Source organism: Macrobrachium nipponense, chromosome 32 (genome assembly GCF_015104395.2).
Source record: "Macrobrachium nipponense isolate FS-2020 chromosome 32, ASM1510439v2, whole genome shotgun sequence".
NCBI lineage: Eukaryota > Metazoa > Arthropoda > Malacostraca > Decapoda > Palaemonidae > Macrobrachium > Macrobrachium nipponense.
In genome coordinates this window covers 32,284,213-32,312,099 of record NC_061094.1, presented here as the reverse complement: position 1 = coordinate 32,312,099, position 27,887 = coordinate 32,284,213, and the positions used below count along the sequence as shown (strand labels likewise).

Sequence of the window (27,887 nt, the reverse complement as noted above, 5' to 3'; positions counted from 1 at the left end):
ACTTTCCCAAGAGCAAATTGATGGGAGAGTCTCTCTCTCTCTCTCTCTCTCTCTCTCTCTCTCTCTCTCTCTCTCTCTCTCTACACATCAACATCCTGTCCATTTTTACGTATTCCATCCTGCTTCGAATAGCTATATTAGCCCTCCTAGTTTAGGTAAAGGCTAAGCCTCTGGTAATTTCCTAAAAGCAAATGGATTCTCTCTCTCTCTCTCTCTCTCTCTCTCTCTCCTCTCTCTCTCTCATTTTAGGTACGGTTTATACTTTCGGTTAATCGAAGTAATCGAAACAAGGCTAGTTAATTGATGACTAGAATTTCCTACTTTGCAAACCTACCCAAGGTTAGGCTAGTGTATAGGCTAAACCCCCTTTCTAACCTAACCCAGGCCATTGTGTTTGAAGGTAGTTTCGGTTCCGATCTAAAATGTAAATTAGATGTAATTAAGCTTCGTGAGGTCAGTATCTGGTTTAGCCAACTGGTTAGGCTGTGCTAAGACGAGGTCACCACATCAGCATGCAGTCAACTCGCGATGCGTACGAGGGATGTCTTTTGGAACGTCTGAATAATTAAACACCAGCAAGGAGAGTTTTTCTAAAAGGTGTGGGCTACTTTCGGATGCAAATGTTTAGGCCTAGCAAAGTGTAGCCTGAACCTCTTCGGGTACCCGTGGCCACTTTGCATGTAAACCACTGCAGTTCATTCATTAACATGTTTCTTTCTCCGACACCAATAATCTGGCTGTCTGATTTCATCATAGGTTGGATGTCCATTTTCTTTTCTTTGTGCAGGTTCTGGATAAAGCGATCATTCTGGGATGAAGCTTGCCAGTAAATAAGGCAATGATAGCCCTTTGTACTATGAAGTGTATCTGTGTTACCAATTGATTTTTATGATAATTTACCATCTTGGCTTATTCAAAGGATGGCCGAGATCAGCGAATCTTATGTGCCCTCGATTGCCCTACTATGGCTATTGTTTTTATGTCATATTTTTTTTTATTTGCATCATAATCCAAGACCATTTCTTTCCTCCTAAGCATGGTCCTCTTAGGCTACTCCTGTTCTGTGTTTGCTGCCGTTACACATTGTAATTACCTGTGATCAAACTTCACTTACTAGTGTACAGTTCTTGGGTGCAATATTTAATCAAGCCTTATGGGAAATTAAACCCCTGGAAGAAGTTACTGTAACTGAAGATGACCTGAAAAACCAAGAAGAGAAAATTAAATTACATCACCAGTAAAGCAATTTTCAAGAAAGGGGCTCTGCTTGTTTAAGCAGAGCCCCTTTCTTGAAAATTATTGGGCAGAATTTCTTAATAGCTTAATAAAATGGTATGATTACAAAGAACAGCAGGTAGAAATCTGAAAACAACCTACACACCTAAGAATCTATACCCCACTGTATAGGATTTTAGGTCAGTAGCTTTGACAGATGCCATTAGCAATGTTCTTGGCAGTCATTAAGTTGAAAATAGAAACGCATGTCGGAAATATAGGGAAAATTTACAAGCTACAGTCAGATTGTATTTGGCAAGTTAGAGTGGTTACTAATTTGTACACGAGGTACTAGAACATTGCATGCAAAAAGACATATAGGAGGAGGACCCCTATTACTTAGTTGTATTATCAGTAGATTTTCAAATAGATGGGGTCATGTTGAAATATAGACTAATGTAGCTGTTATAATTGCTTTTGCAAAGCTACTTCAAACTATTATATCAACACCGTATCATTAATAGAGAACAAGTTGAAAATATAGCAAATGCCCTGGGCAGGGGTCTGATGGTCAACCAAAATCATCATATTGCTAATTTACTGGATGTCCTAATCAATAAAGAGCTAGAGGACACAAAAAAAGACTTGTGAATGTGGCATAAAAGTAATTTTTGTTTTATTCAATATTCAGTGACTTGTACCTTATAGATGACATAAAGATGTGTAGTACGTTACTACATTATTAAAGAAATAAGACTAGTAAAGCAGATAAAAAGATTGCATGAGAGGACATCTGAAAAAGACTGTTCAAGACAAAACAGTTGGCAAACATTGCTAACTCTATCAGAGGTAAAATTTGAATTGATAAAGAAATTTGTTTGGAAAGGGACTACTGATGCAAATGTCACTTATATTCTGTTGTTAATGTAGCTTAGTAAAGATGAAGTGACTGAATTGCTATAAATAGATAACATTGTCTACAGAACAATATTACAAGCATCAAGGCTCACAGCATTCTGTGCTCTATAGTCTGAATTATGAGCTTCATCCAGGCATATGATGGATATGAAAAACAAATGTCTACTCAGTCTGGAGCAGTCCTCCAATAGTGACCTTGTACCAATTAAAAAAGGAGTATCCAGCCACTTGCTTGGTGTGGAAAACAAATCTGTAGGTACTCTCCCAGAAGCATTCCTCAAAAACAAGAAACTGGATTTTGCACATTGAAGAGTACGTAAACAAGAGTTTAATTTTGAGCTAAATTTAATGGATTAAAGGGAAAAAAATAATGTTAAATGGTTTGGACATTGAAGTATGGGAAAGAGAAATGAATTAAGAGTCAAAATTGGAAATTAATAGGAAAATCATGGAAGATGTATGATAGTTAAATAAAACTGTAATGATTAACAGAGCAAGATTAAACACACTATATAGAGCTAAACAATAGGAAAAAAAATTATAAAGGAAATTGTGAAGAGGTTACTGTAAACTTGAGCATTTTCTGAGTAGCCCAGCGTACATAACATTAGGAACAACTTTATTATGCAGCAGGCCATTAGGAAAATAAAGAAGAATTAATATCTTGACATCTCATTATTGAAAATTTTTTTTAGAGAAAATAATCATGAATTTATCATAGAGAGAAGATATGTGATACCATTAATGTTTTCAATTGTTAGGGAAATAACAGATAGATTATGGGAAGAACTCTCTTCTGTATAATGAAACTTGTAACCGCCAGTCAGTTTTAGATTTTAATATGGTTAATTTGATTTCAGCTATTACGCTAGAGGTAAATATAACTTCATTGATTGTTCCTTTTGAACCCCCCCCCCTCCTCCCCCAACTTCTTATAATTGTAACTAACGGGGGGGGGGGGGGGGGAGAACAGGGTTATTTGGTATTTGGATGTTAGGGAAATACTGTAGCAAAGTATTCACATTAATCCTCACTAATGTAGGGTATTGTATCTTGACTGAGGAGCTTCATCCTACTTGAGAAACCCTAACCAAACATTTTTCAGGGAATGTAAATTATATAGTGGAATACAAGGCTGTATCCTTACTTAACCTAACTTAAGGTTCTTGGATCTATTTGACCAAGAGGGCTTTCCCAACTAATTCTGCCCTTGGGTGCCATAAGACTGGTTTCCTGATTTTCCCTTCTTTGATTGCCAAACTAATTATTAAAATTTAATTATAAACTACTGGGAAAATTAAATACATATACAGTTACCCTGTTCCTCAGATTTTGTTAAATTATTGCTCAGCAACAAGACATAAAAGGAATTATCATTGGTTGAGTTGTGTAGATATTTGAAAAAGCTGTAATCTGGTTAAAGATATGACATAGTAATTACAAAATGTAATCAGTAATCAGTATGTTAGAAGAGTCCAGCCTAAAAAAATCCTCCTTAATGATAGAGAAACATGTAAACAAAGGGAGTTAAAGTACACATTCCTAATTTCCTACCAATATTTCTGTAATGCAGGTTGTCCATGACATACAAACTTTCAATTAACAGACTGTGTGCACAAAGACCAAATTGTCTTGATAGAATGCTTTATTACTGTGCAGAACTATATGCCATAGGCCGAGTACTGTGCTGGATCCTAGGGTAGCTGTTGGACTCACAGATAAGCACTTGAAATGGAGCTTGTGTTTGTAGAGGGCTACCTGTATACATGTGCCATGATTTGGATGATTGATTATAGGATTAGGCATAACATGTACCAAGATGACCTCTAGATTCTTGAGCACATCACAAATACTGTTTATTAAGCTGCAGTCTTTTGTTTTTCTTCATAAGCTAATCGTAGAGTTTAACAGTTTTTTTATATCATCTATATGCTTGCCATACAAAAACAGTTTTTTGATATCATCTATATGCTTGCCATACAAATGTTGGTCTGGCCACTTTGGCATGAAACAAATAAAACTGTATGTTTATTGCTGATAATGCCATTTGTTTATCATTAATAGTTCAGACTAATTAGAAACAATTGAGCTGGATGGTGGCCTTTGATGCTGTGAATAATTGTTCTCCAAGTAAAGTTCAACATAGTTAAATTGAGCAAAGGTGGTTGGGAAATATACACATGCAAGACTCTGGAATTCTCGTCTTCCTCAGGCAGTCAAAGGACCACTGCAGGTATTGTACTTTTTTGCCTCATTATTATAAGGGTTCGTCCCTTGTATTTGTCATGATTTATAGATCTACATTTTTTAGCTGTTTTCTTTGCATTGAAGATCACTCACAAGTTATGTGTATTTTGTTAACCCTTACTGGACGGGTAAATATATCGATGTGCAGCTCCTCAGGCTGGGTAAACTTTGAGGTTGGGCTATTTACGAAAGAAAAACCAACGGAAAGAGGAAGATATGCAAATATACATGGTGAAAGAAAAGAAATCTAAAAAAATTTTCCCTATCTTCCATGGGAAGTTGAAAGTGACTATTACAACCCCTTGTGGGGTTGTAATATCAAAACAGATAAGAAATAAAAGCAGTAACAAATTCTTAGCATATTTGTTGAAAAATATTTATCAAAATTTCCCGAGGACAAGTATTCAGTAACTTTGTTTTACTTTTACATGTTTTTTTAATATTTCTTCGTAAAATTACATTCACAACCAACATACTATCGTAAAAGACAAGAACAAAAAACATCAGCAACCCCTTGGTATATTTACAAGCAAATTTACAAAAACACGTCGAGAGAGAGACGCAGAACATCTCCCTTCAAGTCACAAGCTCTACTGAAGTCCTGAGACGCCCACACTCGAGATCTTAGTCAGTTTAAAAGTTGCCATAAGTGAATTTATGAGCTATAAAAGTATTGGCACCACCTTCTCGCCCAATTTGTTGAAAATCAGTGGCACATAATATTGTTTATCCACAGGATCAATTTGTCCACCACCCCAAAGCTGTTATTACTACTCCTGAGAATCAATCCATCCATTTAGGGTTAATAGAGTAATTTAATTAGTATACTGTAATTGGGTGTAATCAATGTGTAGGAAGGGCTTTAAAGTTTACATATGACTTTACTAGTCTATGAAATAAAGCTCAAGATGGTCAGAATTGACCCTCATGCTGTATGATGCAAAGGAGTCAGTGAAATTCTGCCACTTGCATCTTTCCTGTGCTTGGTCTCCATAAACCACTCATTACCAAGTAGTACTGGGTCATCCAACTCTTCTGAGGCCCACAGGAGCCCAGATGAAACTATCTTGTAAAATTCTCTAACTAAGGAGTATCCTTTTAGTATCATTTCTCTCTTTATCCCTGTCAGTTGACTTATAATATTCTTCCAAAGCCTTTATTTTAAAAAATTCCAAGTCCTTTAGATAGAACTAGTTTTATATCCTTATATCAATAAGAATTGTACTAGATGCTTGAAAAGTATCTTATGGAGATATAATACAGATTGTACTAGGTGGTTGAAAAGTAACATGAGATAAAATTTTAGTTAACTTGATGGTTAAAAAGTACCCGATGGAGATAAAATAAGGATTTTACTAGATGGTTGAGAAAGCACATTATGTACATTTGGAGATCAAATAAGGATTGTACTAGATGGTTGAAAAGTACCCTATGGAGATAAAGTACGGATTGTACTATAGTCTGTCTAGAAAGTCCTGAAATATCGAGTAGGTTTCCGACATTGTCAAACTTCCTCAAGACTTTTAAATCTGGATCAAGCTAATCCCAACATCCTTCCATTCTGGGTCCTTTAACAAGGTCGTAATATTTCCTTTATATTCCCATGATCAGAATTTTTCCCGCTTGGTGGGTTTATTCCAGTTGCTGCTGTCGAACTTTCATCCATCCAACACTGGGTGACTGTAATACGTAATTCTGATTAATCCAGGTTTCATCTAGAAATATAACAGACATTTCCTATATCCCTAATATTTTTCATTTCAAGTAGGGACTTGGTCCTGGCACTTGCAATATCACTTCTCTCTAGTAGAAATTTCCTCCCTTTAACTCTTCTGTATTTAAATCCAATTTCTCTAAGTGTCTTACAAAAAGATTCTTTGCATCCACTAAATCCAAAATTTTCTTTTACTTCAAGTAGTAAGCTATCCAGCGTTGGAATTTCCTTTCTGACGTAATAATTAAGAGCTGTTCTTCGTAAAACACACATCAAACTCGTCTTTAGGTTACAGTTGGTGGTCTTTTCCTTTTCTTTACGTTAAAAAAGGGAGCTTCATTTTCTTCTAAACTGTCTTTTCCTTCCTTACATATTTGATATATCGTACTTCTGCATTGCTTAATTGCATCCATTGTAGTACGTTGTACTGCCTTGTCAAAACCATGTATAACAGTTTTATTTTCTTTCTCCCTTATGAAATAGTACTTGTGGATATTGAATATGACATCTCATGTCTGAGCACTTCTTGCTGACATGGGAAGCCTTCCATCTTAAACCGTCACACTTGGGTATTAGATCAAAAGTGATAAGCTACTTAACCTTCCTGGCCTGAGAAAGAGAGAGATGTGGCAAAGGGTATACAAATCTACACTGTTTTTTCACCTTAGTGAGATTTAATTAATGAAATCACCGCTGAAACCTACTCTGTTTCATGACATTCTGGACAGACTGTATATGGTACATTTGATTAAGGAAGGATCAAGAACAGTAGCTTAGTAAAAGTATTCTATCTAGCTGTAATAATCAGACTAAAAGGGGCATAAATTTTCTGTAATATTCAAAGTAAAATGGATGGATTATGGTTTATTTATTGAAAGATTAATAAGATTTGTATTTAGTGTAAAAGAGTGCCCCTAAATGGAGGCTTTGTCAGCAATGAAGTAAGGCTGAGAATTATTTCAAATCAATAGTTGGCATTTCAGTGTTATTCCAAAGAAGACATTAACAGCAGCATTCTTTCCATTGAAGCAGCTACAGGAAAATTGCCATATGAAGAGGAAGAGGTTATGTTGTATATATGAGTATCTGTAGGTGACATTTGAGAGTACTAAGACAGTTAGTCAGAATTACTGGTACAAAGAAAAAAGATACTAAGTAGACTCTGAGGTTGCTGTATAGTATTGCATAATCTAATAATATCTAGTTAATAAAGTGACAAAGTTTCAACATGTGAATGCTGCTATTTTACAAAGGTCAGTCATGAGACCTGTGCTGTTATTAACATGTAATGGAGAAAACTTCAAAAAAAAGAGTTGCTCTTAGGAGCTTTCATGTTTTGACCTAAGTGTAACAGCAAAATCAGGGTTTTGCTGTTAAAAATGTGTAAGATTGGATTGAAGAGACTGGCTATTGAAAACAACAGTACAGTATAACAAACCTCATGGTAATGGGAAAGGGAAAATTACACTTAAAAAAAAAATTGCCACATGGAGACAGTGAGAAGGGTCTAGGGGGTGACCTTGTATGTGCCCAGTGTAATGAATCATGCCACAAGAGATACTTGGGATTACTAAATGTACACAGTAAAAGATTATCAGTGATGAAAATGTCATGAAATGTTGAACATTTCTGTTACTATGGGAGTGAATTGGATGGTGAAGCAGGTATATATAGGGAGCTGTAAGATAAAATGGAATTAATAGCCTGGTTAAAGTTGAATGAGACTGCTAAACTACTGTTTAATCATCCCTTTAGTGTACAGAGCAAAGACTTACTCTGTCTGTAAGGCCTGTACTGCAATGTGAAGCAGAAATATGGTCACTTGAAAAGAAAACCAAAATGACTATAAAAATATTATATGTAATTATAGAATGTAGAGATCATAGGAAGAGAGCTTAGATAAAGGCTTAGAACAAAGGAAAATCAGGAAGGATGTGTGCAAGACAAAAATGGATGGAACCATTTCACAATTGATTCATAGTGCAACTGCAAGGTTTTCTTCCTGTAACATCTTTAAAACCATTTTACTGTCAATTTCTGTTTCAGCACTGAATGACCTGCACATGGTCTTTGATTTAAATTCTGTATGATATTTTGTATACCTCCGTAAGCCTGTACATGCTATTGAGGTACGATGTGTATGGTGCAAGGTGATGACATTACCTCTACTAGTAGTATTGCCAGTGTTGAATCCTTTTGGCAATATTGAACTGAACTTTCTGTCAGCTCTTTTTGATAATAAATCTTGTGTAATACAAATACAGTGGCGTGGTCAGTATGGTGTTGGCGTGCCACCTTGGTGACCGCGAGTTCGATTCTCGGGCATTCCATTGAGATGTGAGAGGTGTGTATTTCTGGTGATAGAAGTTCACTCTCGTTGCTGAATAACCACTGATTCCATGCAGCGTAAAAACACCATACAAACAAAACAAATATTCTTTACCTTGGAGAAATTTTCATAACCTTCAGTGTAATGCTTTGGAATTTAACATTATATGTACGTTAGTGGTTTTGCTTTTCATGCATGTAATGAATCCATCTTTACTTCAGCCCTTCAGATGTCATATGTTGTTTCTGGAGACTTGAATGCTTAATACAGACTGGTCTACATCTTTTGTTAGTGATCATCTCTCTCATAAATGAGCCCACAAATATTTCTGACACAACAGTTTTATCATATGTTTCAGCCATTGTGAAAGCCAAAGTCTGACCGTTGTTCTGTAGGCACCACTGGTGAGGCAATGATGTGGAAGGATAACAGTTAAGATATTGAAAAATAATAGTCTCCAACCCTTGAAACAAGTTTGAGACTGAAGCAAAATCTTGTTCCTTCCCAAGATATTTGTATGATGATTCATGTTGGCAGGGTACTTAGAAAAGCAAACTTACTAAAGTATAAGGAGGTGAAGTCACCTAGAAAAGCAAACTTACTTAAGTATATGGAGGTGAAGTCACCTTCAGTAAGATTACTTAAAGTACTGGTATTCACCAGAAATTTTGTAAATTTGCTGAAAGATTATACAATGCCAATTTAATTTGAAAATGGGACTACAGGAAGTATCTTGAGTCTTCCTAGTATAGTACTAAAGCAAAACAACCTATTTTTAGATTTAGTGCATACTACTCTTCTATTGGATAATGACACAGGAGTATTTTCATGGGATATCAAAACTGATCTCTTGTGCATCACTGTACCCTGACTAAATAAGGGAGTTAAAAGCCACAATAATGTATAGGAGGCTGTAATTTTCAAAATACAAAATAGGGAGCTTTCGACCTTTTGCACAGTGGTCCTCTTCAGCCAACTGTGAATAAAAACAAAATTTTTTCTTAAATAGACACATTAAAAAAAGAAAATTTTATTTCGTAACAGTCCAGGAAACTATTTTTATTTCTATCAGAATTTAGATAAACAAAAATATAATTAATTAATATGGCTGTCAGGGCTCTTCAGTTTGTGACCCACAATATTTAGATAATGAAATTACCCTTATTCAAAATAATTTTAGTAAGTTGATTACCCTGCCCATCTTATTGAAAATGCTTTGTGTAAGGTTAATACATAATGCTTCTATATCATGAGAATTTGAAATCAACAACCCAGTTAATCTATTAATAGTAAAGGTAATGTTAAAGTAGCTTTCACATGAAAAGTCAATCAAATCCAAATTCAATGAGAATAATAGCCCCAGAATTGGTAGCGATTGTAACGACAAGAGAGATGTACGTAGTATATTCTATAAAATGCAAACTCTGTACAGGCGTTCCCCGGGTTACGACGGGGGTTCCGTTCTTGAGACGTGTCGTTATCCAGAACATCGTCAAAAATCCTAAGAAAATCTTACTTTTAATGGTTTGGGTGCATTGAAAACTATGTAAACTGCATTCTTATGGCATTTTTCATTAAGAAAACCTTCAAATATTGATTATTTTGCATTTTTGGTGTCATATTTCATCTCCCAGATGAGCGTTGTAGGCGTCATAACCCTGGAACATGCGTCGTAACGTCTATTGACAAGCGTTGTAACCTCGGAATGTCGTAAGCCGACACCGTCGTAACCCAGGAACTGCCTGTAATTTATTTTATTTTGGGGCGCTATTGCTAAACATTGTTGGGAGAATAATCACATCATGGACTTGGAGGGAGCTAAAGCTATATACGTAGTAGGCCATTGACGAGTAGCGGAAGGGCTTCAATAAATGTTTGCAACTCATTAGGTGGCTATAAAGCTTTTATGCAGGACAGGCATACAGACAGGCTAGTCTGTTATTCCGTAAATTTAAATTTCAATCAGTTTCTTGAGGCCCCCTGAAACTGTCTCCCTCATCTTTCCCTGCGCACAGGTGTCAAGTGGCAGTTATTGCAAAAACAACAGGCACCGATGCTGAAAGAAGTTCGCCACTCACTATCTCCTATATTCACTAGTAATGAGCACTGAATGATCGAGAGACAGTCGTTAAGATCACGGTTGGCTCAGAAATGGAGAAACAGCCATTTTATGAATTGTATTAATGCCGAAAGTTATTTGATAGTGTCCGGGACTGTCACAAAAAAAATTGTTTCAATTTGCCTCTTCAGTTGGCTGAAGAAAACTGTGCAAACGGTTGAAATCTTCTCCTTTAAACTATACGTTATTGTGGCATTTTTCAACATTAATTCTTAAATGACTGCTTCTCATAGTAGGCTGCCTGTAATTCTGGGCCACATTTTACTAAAAGCCCATTCTAAATTAGGTTGGTTACACAGTTGTAGGCAATTATCTGTCCTTTGTGCTTCCTGTATGATATGTACAATACAGTGCCTTGAATAATGTACAATACAGTGCCTTGAATATAAACACTTGACTCTTGATAGCCAGTTCAGTATACCCACAAGAAACAATTGGGCTTCAATGATGCCCTTTTATATCAAACTTCTGAGGCTACATCCAAGATAGCATTGACAATGATTAAGTCCAGATTTGTGCAAGTTGAATTAGGTGCTGTCTGATTTTGTTAAGCACGAGACCCTTAGAGCTACTAGACTTAGCCATGGAAAGTTTTGTTCTTGAATTCATTTAGTCTTTGTATGTGATTTTTCAGCATTCTGTAAAGTCATTGTGTAGGACCTTGTACTGTTTCCTGTTGTTGCCATTGGTAAGATCGTATTCTTGAAAATAGGATTTTACTTCAGATTGTAGTTAGTATTTGCTTCTCCCAAATGCAGATCTCACAATCATGAATTTTATTTTTACTAGAAGATTGCATTTTTTTTTTTAAGATTGCTGGAACTACATAGTTGTTTCCTTTGTCATAGTCCCTGCATCTAAGGAAATGATTACAATATATTTTTTTAGAAGATTGCTGGAACTATGTAGTGGTATCCTTTGTCATAGTCCTTGTGTCCAGGGAAGTATTTTGTTGAGGTGTCTTGTTGTCTCACTACCCAGAAACAGTAGTCCTTTTCCCTGTGATGTCAAATTGTGGAATGATCATCTTAGCAATACAGTACGTATTATTGATAAGTAAAAAATTCTACAATTAATGTGTCATACACCAATACCTTAGTTTTACTACAATTTTGTCTTTCTTGATTCAACTCTACTGCCTACTTGTTATTCTTTCCATTTTAATTTTTATATATACAGGCATTTTATGTTTTGGAAACTCACATTAGAAGTTGAATATTTTATTTTTTCAATTTTTGTTTGTTTCCTAATAATTTTGCCAAATTACCTTCGTATTGAAAAATCCTGTAATGATTTTCTTTCAGTTGCCACAGTTTAACATAGTATACATAGGAATGGGTCAGTTTTGCAAATAATTATAAAAGTCTTTACAGTAGTTGAACTGCATCGTCTGGAAAACTTTTGTAATTTACCTTATGTTTCACTATAATACTCAATGAAATAATATTGTGTATGCTAAATACAGTTCTAGATGGTATTGTAGGTTCCAAAAAACCTTATGTAATCAAGAGAGATTCTAGGACAGGTGATATGTTCCCATAAAATACTTAGTTTTAGTATTAATAGCAAAGCAGTAAAGGTTTTTGAGATCTCGGCTTGAACATGGTTCTATTTTATATTCTTCTCTAGACTTTTTCTGTTTCCAAGTAGGCTATTTATAGTAGTACTGTAAGTACGTTATTGTATTTTTAGAATTTGTAAGTAGCTTACTACAGTTGTACTTTAGATCAGTTATACTACCAATACCAATCCTTTCTTTGTTGTTGATGGTGTTTGAGGGGGGGGGGGTTTCCCAGTTTGCTACTAGTCATTTCATGATGCTTTTTTTATACGACTATGTGCTTGTATGGTAATATGTGGTGATAAATTGAATTTGCTCATGGGTGTAATCAATATATAAATAGTTTTTTATATATATATTTATATTAGTTTTCCTTTCTCAGTCATCATTTCATTTTTATCCTTTGTGTACATTAAACTAAAATGCTTCTAGATGTAGCATCAATGTTTTAACCTTTACATTTTGCTTATCATTTTAGGAGGCTTTGGCTTTTATATACTTTTTATATTTAGTACTAAAATTAACAAGGCTGTTCATAAAAACCCAGTAATGCATGTCTAAAGGTTTTGAGTTTATTGTTGAAATACAATTAATGTAGGTAACCAAAAAATTAAACCTTGCAAGTTCGTTTAATTTATATTCAGAAAGAGGCGTATGACAAAGAAGTTAAAGTACAATAGCTGGATGGTTGAAGGGAAGTGATCAAAATGGAGGAAGGTGGTGTTGTGGCATTAGGGCAACTGACTAGGAAAAGACCTTTGGGAAGTGGTGAAGTTAAAATATATAATTAAGAAGCTAATTAGGAAGACACCAGAGTGTAGATGATAAGTAAAAGGAGAAAGCAGTGCAGCTTGGAATGAGGGATGCTTTAGAGACCTTTTAGTACCATTACAGTATTCGTGGAAACACCTTGCAAGTGATTTCCCCTTCTGAATTGTCTTGTTTGTAAGTGTTCCTGTTTTATGTATGGTTATTGATGGAAATTTCACGTTTCATGTATGTTCTGCCACACCAACACATTGTACTACTCTAGGTATCATTAGTATCCTAGAAACAAGAACTGATTTGTAAACTCTCTGGTGTTGATGACTTTCCAAAGGTATTAACAGCAGTAGTACATAATTATAGACGATGGTACCAGAAGTTATTCTGCCCATGATGTTTTAGCATTCCCTTTTATCTCTTCCCACTTAGCTGACCAATTTATCCTTAGCTCCAATTTTCTCATTGCTTTTAAGAATTAAACCTTTGAGCAAACCCTGTTTGTCTAAGAATAGGATTAGCAAGTCTGTTAAGATATTCTATACTTTGGAAAAATGCTCAATACTGTAGTTGAGAGATTGAAAATTATTTTATATGTTGTGGCAACAGAATTCACAAAGTCATCCTTTGCGTTGTTTTATGCAGTTTCACAAGGTCATTTGTGTTTTGGGAAAACCTGTTAGTTTTGGTTTTTTGTCCTGATAATGCATGAGCATGACTTGCAATTATATTGTCAAAGGAGAGAGACTTTTGCTATCTTTTTCTTTTACTCATAACTTATTGATGCCCTAAGTATGTTGTTGTTTTTGGATGATTTTCTTTTTCTAAGTAAATTTCTTTCGTAATTAACAACATTTAATGCTTTACTATGATATTTTCTTGCAGTAACTAATACTGTAATGATAATTATGATTGAGACTATTCTGTGGGTACATGCAACATCACCCTCAGTCTTTTACTCTTGTCACAGAGCATCAGCATCCATGATTTCACAGTGTCTAGAACTATACATATTTTCATTCTGTCTAATGTTCACTCTGAAATTCTAAATCTTCTATGGTTTTCCTTTTAAGGTCAGTCACTTGGAGTTTGTAATATTACTTGAAATTGGCTTAGTTCGTTGTTTTTATTTTTCAGATGTTGCTCAACTGGTGTGCATGTATATATTTCTTCATTCTGTCAGCTTTTGACGTTTAATTTTTTTATAGTTATAATTACTCGTTCTTTTCTCTTTGTAAATGGATATTTGTTTACATGATTTTGAAATAATGTTTTTGGTTTTTCACATTTGAATATTTACCAGGAGCTCTTGGTTTTAGTACATATTTTGAATTACATATAGGGATCTTGGTTTTCACTTTTGGTGTTTATGCTGTAATTCCTTCAGTGTTACTTGTATGATTTATGCAAGGCATACAGTTTGACTTTTTTCACCTTTGGGGAGATCTTGAGTTTTAGCATTCAACATTTACAGCCGTTTGATAGGTTTTGATTGGCTTTGTTAGCCATACAGCCCAGGGGCTATTAATCCCTTAATTTGTAATGCAGTTGAAATGTTTTGTGTGCATATGTTTCTTAACTGTAGTGTCAGTAGGTTTATTGGGACTAGTTGGGCAAAGTCCCAGTCTGGTTATACCAGTTGTCTGGAGTTTGTTGGTAGTCTTGAGTGAGTGCATTCAACTCTCCATAACAATTTTTTCTAAGGTTGTTTTTTGTTTCTCATCTTTGAAGTTTTCATAGGTTTTATCCATAACCAGTGCCTCTTTTATTTTGTATTGCTTCACTGTTTAAATACAATATGTTAAAATGCTTTTCATATGTATAGTTAAGTGATTTTTTTGTGTTCCTAATTTGTTTCCCAGTAGTTCAGTAGTAATTACTTTTTGAATCCTTGACAAAAATAAGCCCCAGCTCCAATTGCTGATGTTTTTAGTGTCCCTCCCTCACCTCATCTACAGTTTTTATGCAGTTAAAATTTCTCCTTGTTCTCTTCTTACCTAATTGTCTGACTTCCTTGATTCTACTTCTCTCCAGTCAACAACAAAGCATTTTGGCCTATCTGTGTGTGAGTGGGCAATGTGTTGCAGTGGTCTTTTTAAAATACAGTGGTACCTCAACATACGAAAAACTCGAGATATGAAAGCAAATACGAAGATTTTTTTGGCTCTACATACGAAAATAGTTTAAGTTACGAAAGGTTGTTGCTGTAATATCCCAAGGTTCGCACAGACCACCGAGAACAATTTTAAAACTCGCGCCCCGCCAACTGAGTAAACTCGCCACCATCTCCCGCTCTCCCATTGGTTCCTGAGCTAGTCACCCCATAAGATCCTGCTCTCCTATTGGTCAACATCTACCCCTTCTGCTCTGTAGTATTCTATTGGTAAAAGGATGCTGTAAATTGAAAAACTTATTCATGCAACACATTTAATAAAAAAAAAAACATTAGGTAAAGATAGAATAAAGAATAGAAATGAATGGTTATTATACGGTTTGGTAGTTTCAGTAGTTGAAGAGAGATAATGAAAATTTATGGCTTACTGTGTACTAGGAAAAGTGATTGCTTGGCGATCGTTCAGTACTCGTAAGTGCTGGATGTAAACAGAAGTTTGGAAGCTTTTTTTTGTTTGATTGTTTATTATAGTTAATGGATCCTACTTAATAATTATTTGAAATGAGTACATGCAATACATTTAATTAAAAAAATTGTGAATTAGATATCATAGAATATAAAATAAATCAGACTGCTATCATCAAAGCCAACATACATATTTTCTAGAATTCTTCTATTTTAATATTACGTTATGTATATGTTTCATTATAGCTGTCAGTAACTCGGTATCTCCATTAGGTAAAGATAGAATAAAGAATAGAAATGAATGGTTATTATACTGTTTGGTAGTTTCATTAGTTGAAGAGAGATACTAATGAAAATTTATGCCTTACTGTGTCCTAGGAAAAGTGATTGCTTGGCGATCGTTCAGTACTCGTAAGAGCTGAATGTAAACAAACGATGGGAAGGTTTTTTTTTATTATATTTAATGATTAATGAATAATTATTTGAAATGAGTACATACTGATTATTTATACATTTTATTGGCATATTCTAAGCTTTTAGCTTCTTAGGTTTAAATGTCAGAATCATAGAGTAGGCTACAGTAGCAACTGCTAACATAGGCTAGTTTTATTGCTAAGGGACATATGCTAAAGTCCTAATATATGCAATAAAAATGGGGTTGAACATTACATGCAGTTGAATATTACTCAAGTATGTACAGTATTTTGCCTTTTTGGAGTCATATTTCTTCCTTCGGATCAGCGTCGTAACCCTAGAATATGTGTTGTAGGCCTGGAAATATAATTTACTGGGTTGTTTTTGTAGGGCTTGGAACGAATTAGCCATTTTGCATGTAAAATGCGGTTCAAGATACGAAAAACTCATGATACGAAGGCCGCCTTGGAATGGATTAATTTCGTATCTCGAGACCACTGTATAGGTTATTAACAGTTAAAAGATAAGAATTAGGAAATTTTGGGTGGTTGCTTACGGGTCAGTGTAATTTTTTCTTTATTCAATTTCTGATAGGTTTTAGGGAATTATTAGTATTTTCTAAATTATATTCCACTCGATTTCATTGGTTGTAAAAAGGACCCCGTAGAAGAAAGTGATCTTTCCTAGATAGTGACCCCCAAGGGTTTTTGCCAGTCATTATTTAGGATTAATATTTTTCGGGATAATTATCTTCATGATATTTATAGTCTTATGTTTATCTTTTATGGTAATTCCCAAAGCGCTTGTACTAAACACTCCGCAGATGTGGATATATGCCTGGTTAAAACCCTAGGAGGTCATTATCTAGGAAAGATCGGAACAAAGGAAGTGTGTTGAATTTGATATTTGAAATAAAATTTATAATGTAAAATTATTTAATTTTTTTTATAAGCAGCAATAAGAAACATTGGAAATGGATAGAATGTGTTAGAATTGTAGAAGCTGTGCAAGTGACTGACTAATTATCCTTCACACATCTCCATCTTTAGGAAAGAGAGAATAAAAAGTAAACCATGTGACTTTATCACTTTCTTTGTTGCTTGTTACTGGAAATTAAACTATAGACAAATGGAAATGTTTTAAATTTTTTTTTTTTTTTTCCATGTGAAATTTCAATAGTTTTTAGGCAGTAATGTTTAAAAGTTGCCAAAGTTATGCAAGTCAAAGGCTGAAAAAAAATCATCATAGCCCTGGACTGGAAACACCGATGGTGCAATCACTGCCTACAGAAAAAGTCCTGGATAATAAAACACTTGGATTTGTGTGGTACAAAGGTGAGAGTAAATGGCTGTTTGAGGATTTTATCTCTTTTTCTGGGAGGCAACAGCTCTTGCATATAAAGTAAAGAATATAGAGGATGATGGCTGATTAAGACTTAACTTGTCTTGTCGACTGATGAACCCAGCACTCCACGTTTGTTTTACTTATGTATCTTAATGCTATAATTTTGAATGAGATGGTACTTAATATTAGATCCATGTTTCATCCAAGTCATGTGCTCTGTGTAACTAGATACTGATGCAAATCATAATACGTATATGGTATCACATCTTGGCCATGCTTCAAACTTACATTGACATTGTGTGAACCACAAGTATGATTTTTTGTCAACAATACAGCACTTGTTTGGTAATGACATGTCTGACTAAAGTAGTAAATTTAGGTAATCTTAATATATAGTTGATAAAAATAACTGTGTACTCAAGAAAGAAACTTAGTTTCTTTGGTCCATATAAAGAGGTATATTTAAGTTGTCTCCTTTTTAAGTTTTTTTTTTTTATATATATACTATACAGAATGAAAAATACTTCCAGGTTCCTTGGTATGAAATTTACTTATTGGTTCATTAGTACATAGAAACAGGTGATTTAAAATTTCTGCAATTAGCTGAATCTTGGAAAACCTCTCTTGTCAGTTTTACTCTTTCTAAGTTATTAGAATTATTTACCCCACACCCCAACTTTGCAGACATTTTTGAACCTGCAAAGGTCTTGATGGTGATTGATGGGAAAGTATTAAATGATGATACATACCTTTCTATACTGTATGTCCCACATGTGCTGTAGTATTTTTTTTTTTTCTTTTAGAAATTGTCCCAGCTTCAGTATCTTGTGCAGTTTTTTACTTTGATGAATCAGTGGTGCTTACATTTGCAACTTTTAAGTATTAAAAGATGGCTTCACACTTAATATCTAGTCTTGTGAAAATAGATTTTTTTAATTCTGGTGTTCTGTCCATCCAAGAGAAGTTCCCATCTTATTCTTTCTATTCTTTTGGTTGCAGTGGAAGACCTGAACTCCATACATTAACATTATGGTTTTTAATTGACAAGATAAGGGATTTGGGAAGATCTGCTTTTTTAATTTAGTTTATTGTGGCTTTCATCCCCCTTGTACATCTTCCCTTTTTGTTCCTTTATGATGATTGTGTCAACTTTATAGACAAATTTCTTCACATTAGTAGTCAACATTATAGACAAGTTCCTTCATATTAGTCAACATTATAGACAAATTCCTTCAAGTTAGTCAACATTATAGACAAATTACTTCACGACAGTCAAGATTATAGACAAATTCATAAATCCTTTATGTTAGTCAACATTATAGACAAATTTTTTTAACCTTGGTTGAATTACTGTATTAGAAACTAGTCTGTGTCAGTGATGATTGTAGATCTGCTCACTTGGAGAAGCAGCGGGCTCATAATCTTCAAAATAGGAATAGGTTGGGTTTTACGTGCAATAATTTCACCAAAGTAGAAGCTTTTGTGCAAAGAATATATGCTTCAGCTGAAGATAAATACAGTTTGAATATATGACACTCTTTCTAGTACAATAAGACAGTAAATGGGGGGTCATTCTCAAATCTGCTTAATTTAGTGTTGAATATATGACACTCTTTCTAGTACAATAAGACAGTAAATGGTGGGTCATTCTCAAATCTGCTTAATTCGGTGTTTTGTTTTAGATTCATCAGTTTCTTCTTTGCGTAGAATAGATTGCTTTGTGACTCACACGCTAAAGGAAAGGGAAACTTTTTATTTTTTCATTTATTTTATTTATTTTTTTTATTTTTTATTTTATTTTTTTTTTTTTTTTTTATTTTTTTTTTTTTTTGCTGATATATTTGACAGCGGGGAAATGAACTTAATGTAGTATGCCTCATTCCTGTTCTATTAACTTGATACTTTTGTAGATTTAAACCTAAATAGTCGTTTACCTTAGTGTTTGTCAAAAGTAGCAGATTGCTTGGCTTCAAAGTTGACTTAATCTTTGTAAGTTAGCCAGAAGGGGTTGTTTTAGCACTTGCTGGTGAAATGATAATGTTATTCCAGCAGGTAAATATGGTGGAGCAACTCCAGCTCTCCTGATTACCACCAGTTTTCTGTAAATCCTCCTTTATCTAAAGTCTTTGAACGTCTTAGCAAAATGTGACAGTGTCTGTGCTGAAAGTTATCATCAGTATCCTTGCTTGCAGTTGCAACTTTTGAATTGACCCGGGTATGGTAATGAAGTTCATATGATTGGTTTGACGTACTGCTTTTAACCTTATTAATCATAAAGCCATTGTTTCTACACAATATGGTGGACCATTTCAAAGTGTTGGCTTTGAATTTTTAACTAATAAATTGCACAAAGTAGGTACGTAGTTGATGGGAACTGTACTGACTATAGAAATGTGATGTTTGCTGTTGTGTAGTTTATTGGTCTTGACCCTTTACTTTTTACACGTACATGCAATATCTGTTAAGCAGTGAAAAGAAGCCCAAAGCAAATTCAGATTAGCAAGAATTAATGCACAGTGCAAATCATGGGTAATATGTTAAATCATAACAGAACTTTCAGTAGGATTGTTTTAGTTTGAAACATTGGATCCCCCCTCCAGTTCCTTGCACTGGATGTTTGTTTAACTGCATGCAGCCTTTTAAAGGTTTAGGCATCACTCTGGATTGCAAATTCACATTTGAGACTTCGGTTAAAAAATAAAAAAAGAGAAATTGGTATGCTGCAAGTTTCAAGAATTTTGAAGGCTTTTCATTCTTAGGAAATGTTTCAATTTTCTATTTTACCATGTTTTGGATATTGTTCACGTGTTTGGTCTTCAGCAGCTGACTGAAATCTCAAATGTTAGGACTAAAATTTGATGTTTGGTAAATTTTTAATCTATGATTTTTTATATTAATCTCTGCCATTGTCTCCAGTTACCACATTGTGCATGCTGTGTTATCTCCTAATTTTCTCATAGTTTTCTTTTTGATCTTCCTGGATTATATTGTCCACCATGTGGTAGTAGGTTTTCAGTTAACAGTCTTGCCTTTTCTTCTGTGAGCTTCACTATAACTACCATAGTTTACCAGATTTTTTGTTCTTTGTATTATTTTGTCAAGTGATATTCCTGGTCCTGTAGTTAATCAGTGGAACTCATATTTAGGCATGTGCAAGGCTCCTTCCCCTTGAAGTTTCTAAATTATTACTGCATACTTGGGCACATGAGAAGCACTTGAGGCTTTTATTGGACAAACAATGAAGAATCTGTTTTAATCCTCACTCAAGGTTATTTGCTCATGGTTGAAGTCGCCGAAGAGAGTAAGAGAGTAGGAAAATCTGTTCTTGGCTGAAAGTTCATAAACTTTGTCATTTTGACAATCCTGTAATATTCTTCTGTTTGGTTGTGCATGTTATTCCAATTGGATCCATTAAGAGATGTCTCGAGTACCCTAGGGAGTTAGTTACATACATTTGCTATGACTAAACGAACATTACGTTTGACACAGCATGCATATGGATATGAGGTGTCTACACTTGCGTCTTCTATTAACGCAAAACACGTGGATGTTCTTCATAATTAAGGAAATTGGCCGACTTCATGAGCCTTTGAAACGTACGTACTTGTGTGGGTGTTTGTCGCAGACAGCACTGAAGTGTGCATGGATAACATATATATTAGGTCACTTATAAATAGAATATGGTATCCAACTGGACATTATTTTGAATGGCATTTGTTGTTTGTCCTTGCAGTAAAGAGTGTGAAAACTTGATTTTCAAAGAGAATTATAAATACGTATTTGTATGGATAAATGTGTTGTACACTTAGCCTCTTGGCATATGAGATGGCCAGCCTATTCTTAACAGTACTGTCACAAAATTAAGTACTACGTACTTAGACATCGATGAGCTTTTGAGTTCTCTGCATTATGAAATAAAGCAATCATGTTTTAGAAAGATATCAAATGGAAAAAGAAATTATGAATTAGAACTAATCAGAAATCTAAATGCCAAACTGTAATGATGTTTTCTATATGCCAAACTTTTTTTCTTTACACGTTTGAACTGAAAAGCTAATAGCAGAAATGCATTAAACCTGATAAGAAAACTATCTGATACAAAATTGGAAATTGAGAGATCAACTATGATGTTAGAAGACAAAGCAACTGCCTTATCCATATTAGACCACCCGTTCACCGGGAAGGACTCAGAATTTGCAATGATGCGTTCAAGTCCTGTGAACAGATCCGCAAAAAAAATGTAAGTGGTGAGATCCCTCCCCGTTTTCCATTGAGACTAAATATCACCAAGTCCAGTAAAGATTCTTGGAAGTCACTCCAGTTAAGGAGCTTTTCTGATGACACATTTTTGTGACCAAATAGAGCCAACAAAATTAGTCAGTCAGTTGATATAAACATAAAATCTCTAACAATACTAGAATATATGTTAGGCCACAAATTTCATTTGATATCTAAGCACAGTGCCTTGGGAATAGCTGTACCCAGAAATAATTATAATTCGTTTAGGATAAAGGCCCACATTGTGCAGTTTGTATAGAGGGCTACATAATCCATTGAAACAAGAAGGCAGTTTCTTATTCAGACACGGTTTTGTCAGGTATCTTTGTTTCAGACCCCCATCATATTGGTAAATAGCATGAATTGTGGAATAATGAATCTGATCGTAACAAATTAAAGCAATTAATTAACCAAGTTGTTGGTGTTCATTTCAAAGAAACTGCTAACAAGTAATATCCATCTTCAGACTCGCCTGATCCAACCTACTGTTTTTGATGAGTATTCCACATTGGCTGATCCCTAAATACTTATATACTGTGTAGACTATATTTTAAAAGCCACTAGACGGATTGTGAGATAAGTAGTGTTTCAATTATTATTGTCAGCTTATTCCATAATATCCAGGAAGGGGAAATTCTGAATTATTACTATTTAACAGCATTATAATTAGAGGAATATAGACGGTTTTAGCTGAATAGTGAGCTGTGAATGGCTGTTAACATTAGGGAAATGCAGTTTTACGTCAGGCAGTTGAAACATCTGGGTTACGAGTACAATGTATTTAATACTAGGCACGTAGGGATAGTGTAGCTTGACCTTGGTATGTAAACGTCTTACAGGATGTGAAAATAGTGTCTCTTCGTCAAGACTGAAATGTCAAAGTATGTTATGTTTTCATAGTTTCTTACCATGTAACGAATCTGGAGAAGTATCGGTGGTTGGCGTATGTAACTGGTTTGTACTAAACCAGTGAAACATTGCTGTGGCTTTTCATAAGAACTGATGATCTTATCTGTTGTTAACGTAGATTTAGAGGGTTGGAGGCATGCTGGTATTTTATCGGTGCCAAGAAGAGAAAGCATTTGAATTGTAAAGGATCACATTTTGTTAACTTTTTTTTTTAGTAACGTTCGGCGACCGGATGTTGTACGAAACTCGACTTACTGCGTCGCAGGTTATTAAAGATAGCAGCGAAAATGAAAGTAAAAACGGTTCGATATGCTGCTTTGAAATTGTAGAGGTATTTTGTTTGTTTTATAAATGCTTTGTTAGAAATTTGCGTTGGGTTAACAAGCAAACTTGAGTTTGCAAGAAGTGCAGATAATTCAGATGATTGTTTTTGGAATTGTTGGTAGACGAGATCTTGTTAGGTTTTCTATTCGTGGCGAGCGTTTTGTTTTTGTATAGATTGAAAAAGGGAATCTGTACTAATTGACTATAGTGATGTTTTAGTGTAGGTTTTTAAATATATTGCCATTTGCACTTGCCCGTTTTTGCGGAGGTAGAACAAATTGAGCTGCTTGTGTGAGTCTCTCTCTCTCTCTCTCTCTCTCTCTCTCTCTCTCTCTCTCTCTCTCTCTCTCTCTCTCTCTCTCTCCAAGTTTCTGTTTTGGATGATCATATTGATGGACTGAAGTCTTTCTTTTGTATGCATTCTTAACTGTTGGTGGTAAGCAGTAGGATACTAGTAGGTCGTCCAACTCACCATCTCCAAAAACGTGTTTTACAACTCTCTCTCTCTCTCTCTCTCTCTCTCTCTCTCTCTCTCTCTCTCTCTCTCTCTCTCTCTCTCTCTCTCTCTCTCTCTCTCTCTCAACCAGTTCTTTGCTTTTAATTAATAGGCAGCTATAATGTGAATCAATATGATCTTAAATTTATACAAAATTATTAATGAATCTTAAATTCGCAAGGTTTACTGTATTTTACGATGCATCTAATTTATTTGGTGGGGAATCACAGTTTTTGATCATACAATTCCTTGGACATTTTAATGACAATGCATTTTGAAAATCCATGGGAGCATTATATTTTTTATTTGATAGTTGCGATCATTTCCTTCCCGGCAAATTCCCCCTGCGTCCTTGACGGTCGGTTTTGGGAAGTGTGTCCCTAAAATATTCTGTTGTCTCAAGTTAAGCTGTCCGTAAACGGTCTTCAATGAGTAATCTGCCCACTAATTGCGTAATCCATATTTCTAGTTAAATAAGGTCATAATTCAGAAAGGTCATGAGCCCCGTAGTGCCATCAGAGGTACCCGCCTCAGTGGCGTGATTGGTATGGTCTTGGCTTGGCGGGACACCTCTGTGTCAGCGAGTTCGATTCTCGGCCATTCTATTGACGTGTGAGAGATGTGTATTTCTGGTGATAGAAGTTCACTCTCGACACGTGGTTCTGAAGTCACGTAAAGCCGTTGGTCCCGTTACTGAATAACCACTGGTTCCATGCAACGTAAAAACACCATACAAACAAACAAACATACAAAGCCATCAGAGGTGCACTGTAGGCATCACTTCAAGGTTCTTTGCAGCGTCCTTTCGTCCCCAAGCTACAACCCCTTTCATTCTTTTTACTGTGCCTCCATTCATATTCTCTCTCTCTCATCTTGCTGTCCACCCTCATCTAACACTTGTTTCATTTGTGCAACTGCTTTGAGGTTTTCCTCCTGTTACAACTTCCATTCCTTTTGACTCAATTTCCGTTTCAGTGCTGAATGACCTCATAGGTTCTACTTGCTTGGCCTTTGGCTGAAATTCCATGTGTATTTCTATTCTGTCCAGCAAGGTCCTGAGGAACTCCAGTTCAGTGGATTCTTACTGGATCTTCTACTCTCGTGTCCATGAAGTTAACCATAGTTTGTTCACGAGGTCCAAAGCAGTGACGAATACTTCAATTAACTTAAGAGTCTTCTTTCAGAAGTTGTGTAATGGTAATCAGATTGAGTTCAAGTAATGCAACTCGGGGATGGAGTACACATGTTTTAAATTGGGCTCTGGGTTTAACCTCACTAGAGTTGTTTTATGTGGTGAATTTGTTCCCATCGTTTTTGCTTTATGAAATAGACTGTCCGCCAAACATATCTTTGTTTAGTCCTCTTTCTTAAGCGCTATTTCAACCAAAGATTTTAGCCAGTCCCCTATAGCTGCTTGCACGCCAATTTGTGTGTGTGTTCTTTGCTTGCCGAGGATAATTATCCCCCCAGTTTATTTTTCCATCACCAAAAATCTTTTATTTGTACCGTAAGGCTGTGGGGTGATCATTGTTCTGGGGAGTATCGTTGATCCCGATGGTCGGAAGTTAAATAGTCTTTAGCTAATGCTGTAGTGTTATGAGGTCTAATGTTCGTTAAGACCTCTCCTTTTATTTCCTTCTTTCATTAAACGGGACATATTCTTATGTGAAGGCGTACTTTGCACATTAATAACATCAAACTTTTTTTTTTTACGATTATAGGAAATATGCTAAGTGTTTCACAAACCTCGAACCGGTTAATGCAGCATAGTTTATATAAGTACGATGCAGTTACACAACATTGCTGTCATATTTTACGAGAAAGTTACTACTATAGTAAGAAAAAAGCAAAACTAACACCAAGAACGTCAACACAGTTGACGCAGTCTGTATTTTATGCCCAGATCAATTGGGTCTTAGTCTTAGCACTTAGCATTATTTACGCGAATATTAGGTACGTGTAGAAGGCCGCTGCGTATCGTACTAGAGCTTTTAATGACTCCACCAAGTTGTATTTGTGATTAATTTGCATATTGGGTCAGTTTTTAAAATTACCCCAAGGAATTCTGAGCACAGTATTTCACAAAATAGAGGTAAGACTTTGCCCAAGGTTTTGCTGAATTTCCTGAAAATATTTAGCTTTATATCTTTTCGTGCAGTTAAAAGTTTGAAAATTGCTTTTGGAAAAGAAAATTATAGATATATCTTTTCGTGCAGTTAAAAGTTTGAAAATTGCTTTTGAAAATAATTATAGATATTTGTATGCCACTGTTAGGTGTTAGCAAACTTTAAATGTTGGAGTATAATGAACTTTTGAATGCATAAAGAAGTACAATATTTTCAGGTATACCTTTTTAGGTTATGCTACCCATTTGTGCTTCTTTGCATCTTATGGTTCCTTGGAGACCATCCTCTCTCTCTCTCTCTCTCTCTCCTTTCTCTCTCTCTCTCTCTCAAATCTCATCTCTCTCTCTCTCTCTCTCTCTCTCACTCTCTCTCTCGTCTCTCTTCTTCGCCTCTCGTCTCTCTCTCGAACAAAACTTACCTATCATTAGTTCCCATATTTCTCTATACACGTAACAACCTTGTTTATTTCTAATGTTCATACAGCTTTCCCCATGTTGCAAGTTGCCCTGTCTAATTATTTCGTGGAATTTAGGAATAATTAGAAAATAAAATTAATGACCTGTATCTGGCTACTCACATTACGCTACTTCTAAAGGCTGCATCATGCTTGCATGCCCTTGATGCTCTAAAGAGGTGTTTTCGGTTCTATGCACTTGACCACTTTAGGTAAACATGTTGATGTAAACATGACGGCTTCTCCTTCATTTTCAGCGCCTTGTAAATAGGCTGGCAGCGTAAAAGTCTGGTCTTTATTTTTATATATATATATATATATATATTATATATATTATATATATATATATATATATATATATATATATAATATATATTTTTTTTTTTCCACAGTCATCTTATTTGACTGGGTGGTTTTTTTTTATAGTGTGAGTTTCCGGGTTGCATCCTGCCTCCTTAGGAGTCCATCACTTTTCTCCCTATGTGTGCTGTTTCTAGGAGGTCGAACACTTCTGCGTGAGTCCTGGAGCTACTTTGGCATCTAGTTTTTCCAGGTTCCTTTTCAGGGGTCTTGGGGTCGTGCCTAGTGTTCCTATGATTATGGGTACAATTTCCATTTGCATATCCCATTTCCTTTTTATTTCTATTTTCATGTCTTGATACTTAACAATCTTTTCTCTCTCTTTCTCGTGTACTCTGGTGTCCCATGGTATTGCGACATCAGTGAGTGATACTTTCTTCTTGATTTTGTCAATCAACGTCACGTCTGGTCTAGAGTCCCCGAGGATCTTTGCATGAGCGTTTTCTGTCACTCCTTCAGGTTGGTGTCCGTGCCACTTATTACTGCAAGGTAGCTGGTGTTTCTCTCACAGGCTCAAGTGGAAGACTTTTGCTACTGAATCATGCCTCTTTTTGTTCTGGTTCTGTGTAGGTTCCGGACATTCTCTTGTTATATGGTTTATGGTCTCGTTTTTATATTACACTTCCTGCATATGGGTGAGTTGTTATTCCCATCTATCGTTCTTTGGACTTATTTGGTTCTTAGGGCCATGTCTTGTGCCGCAGTGAACATTATTATTATTTATTTTACTAGCATACATTGGAACGTTGCTGGAACCTTGACCTGATCGTTTGATTAAAACTATCATAGAAAATGAACGTAGGTTTATTTGGAATAAAATTATCCTGAAAATAACCCAGAAATAGTAAAATACATTACTAGTTAGTGAGAATACACCAAAAATAGGCCTTTTCCAAATTTTTTGTTCTTGCTGTTACCAATTTAGTAGGTTTTTTTTATACTGTATTTATATATTTGTTTAAGCTTTGGTACGTTGCAGTACTTTCTTTTTTTTCAATACATTTATGTAATTTTACACTACATGTGAAGGCTGTCGTAAATTCAAGCTTCTTTAAAAGCGATGCCGAAATTACCATCAGAGAAGTTGATGGAAGTATTTGTTACAAGGGGCTTAAAAGACCGTAGATTCATACCTATTCAGGTGCCCTTCCCCAGAAATATTATGGAACTTTGCAAATACGGGTATGTCAACAAAACTTCATAAAGTTACACTTGATTTATGCTTTCATTCTGGGTTGAAGTCTTCAGTTATTCCTTTTTTTTTCTTCAGTTATTTTTGTTTTATTTCTCAACTTTAAAGCTACACACAACAACCCATAGAAAATTGTAGGATTTTTGGATAAGATTTACAGGAAGCAAACATCCCCTTTCTCCCCTTCAGTTTGTAATCACACCTTATGAATTCTGAAGCTTTATTGAATACACAGATTAGTTCTTCGGATTTGCATCACTTTCAATCATCTTCCTTTTTAGTTCCGACTAAGTTTTGAATCTCCAAAATTGAACTCCAAGTGTGTCTTGTAGCTCAGCTGTGGCTTTTTTGTGAATGGCCTCTTTTTGCCTAGAGCGTCTCCCGGTAGTTTGTCTAAATTGACAACTCCGTCGTTGATTTATTACCCTGGCTCGTTTTGAGCATCGGCCAAGATTCATCTGAAAGCTACAGTGCGCTTAACTTGTGTGAGACAGGTTTGCCAAAGTTCATAAAAGAATTCGGCTTCTTCCCAGAAATTTCGACGTTG

The 27,887-nt window shown here is 35.3% G+C and overlaps 1 protein-coding gene across 2 annotated transcripts in view; it reads left to right on the top strand.

Annotated features, from left to right (window-relative positions):
• LOC135207318 (AF4/FMR2 family member 1-like) overlaps positions 1 to 27,887 on the top strand; it is a 215,855-nt gene that overhangs the window by 538 nt on the left and 187,430 nt on the right. The window lies entirely within an intron of this gene.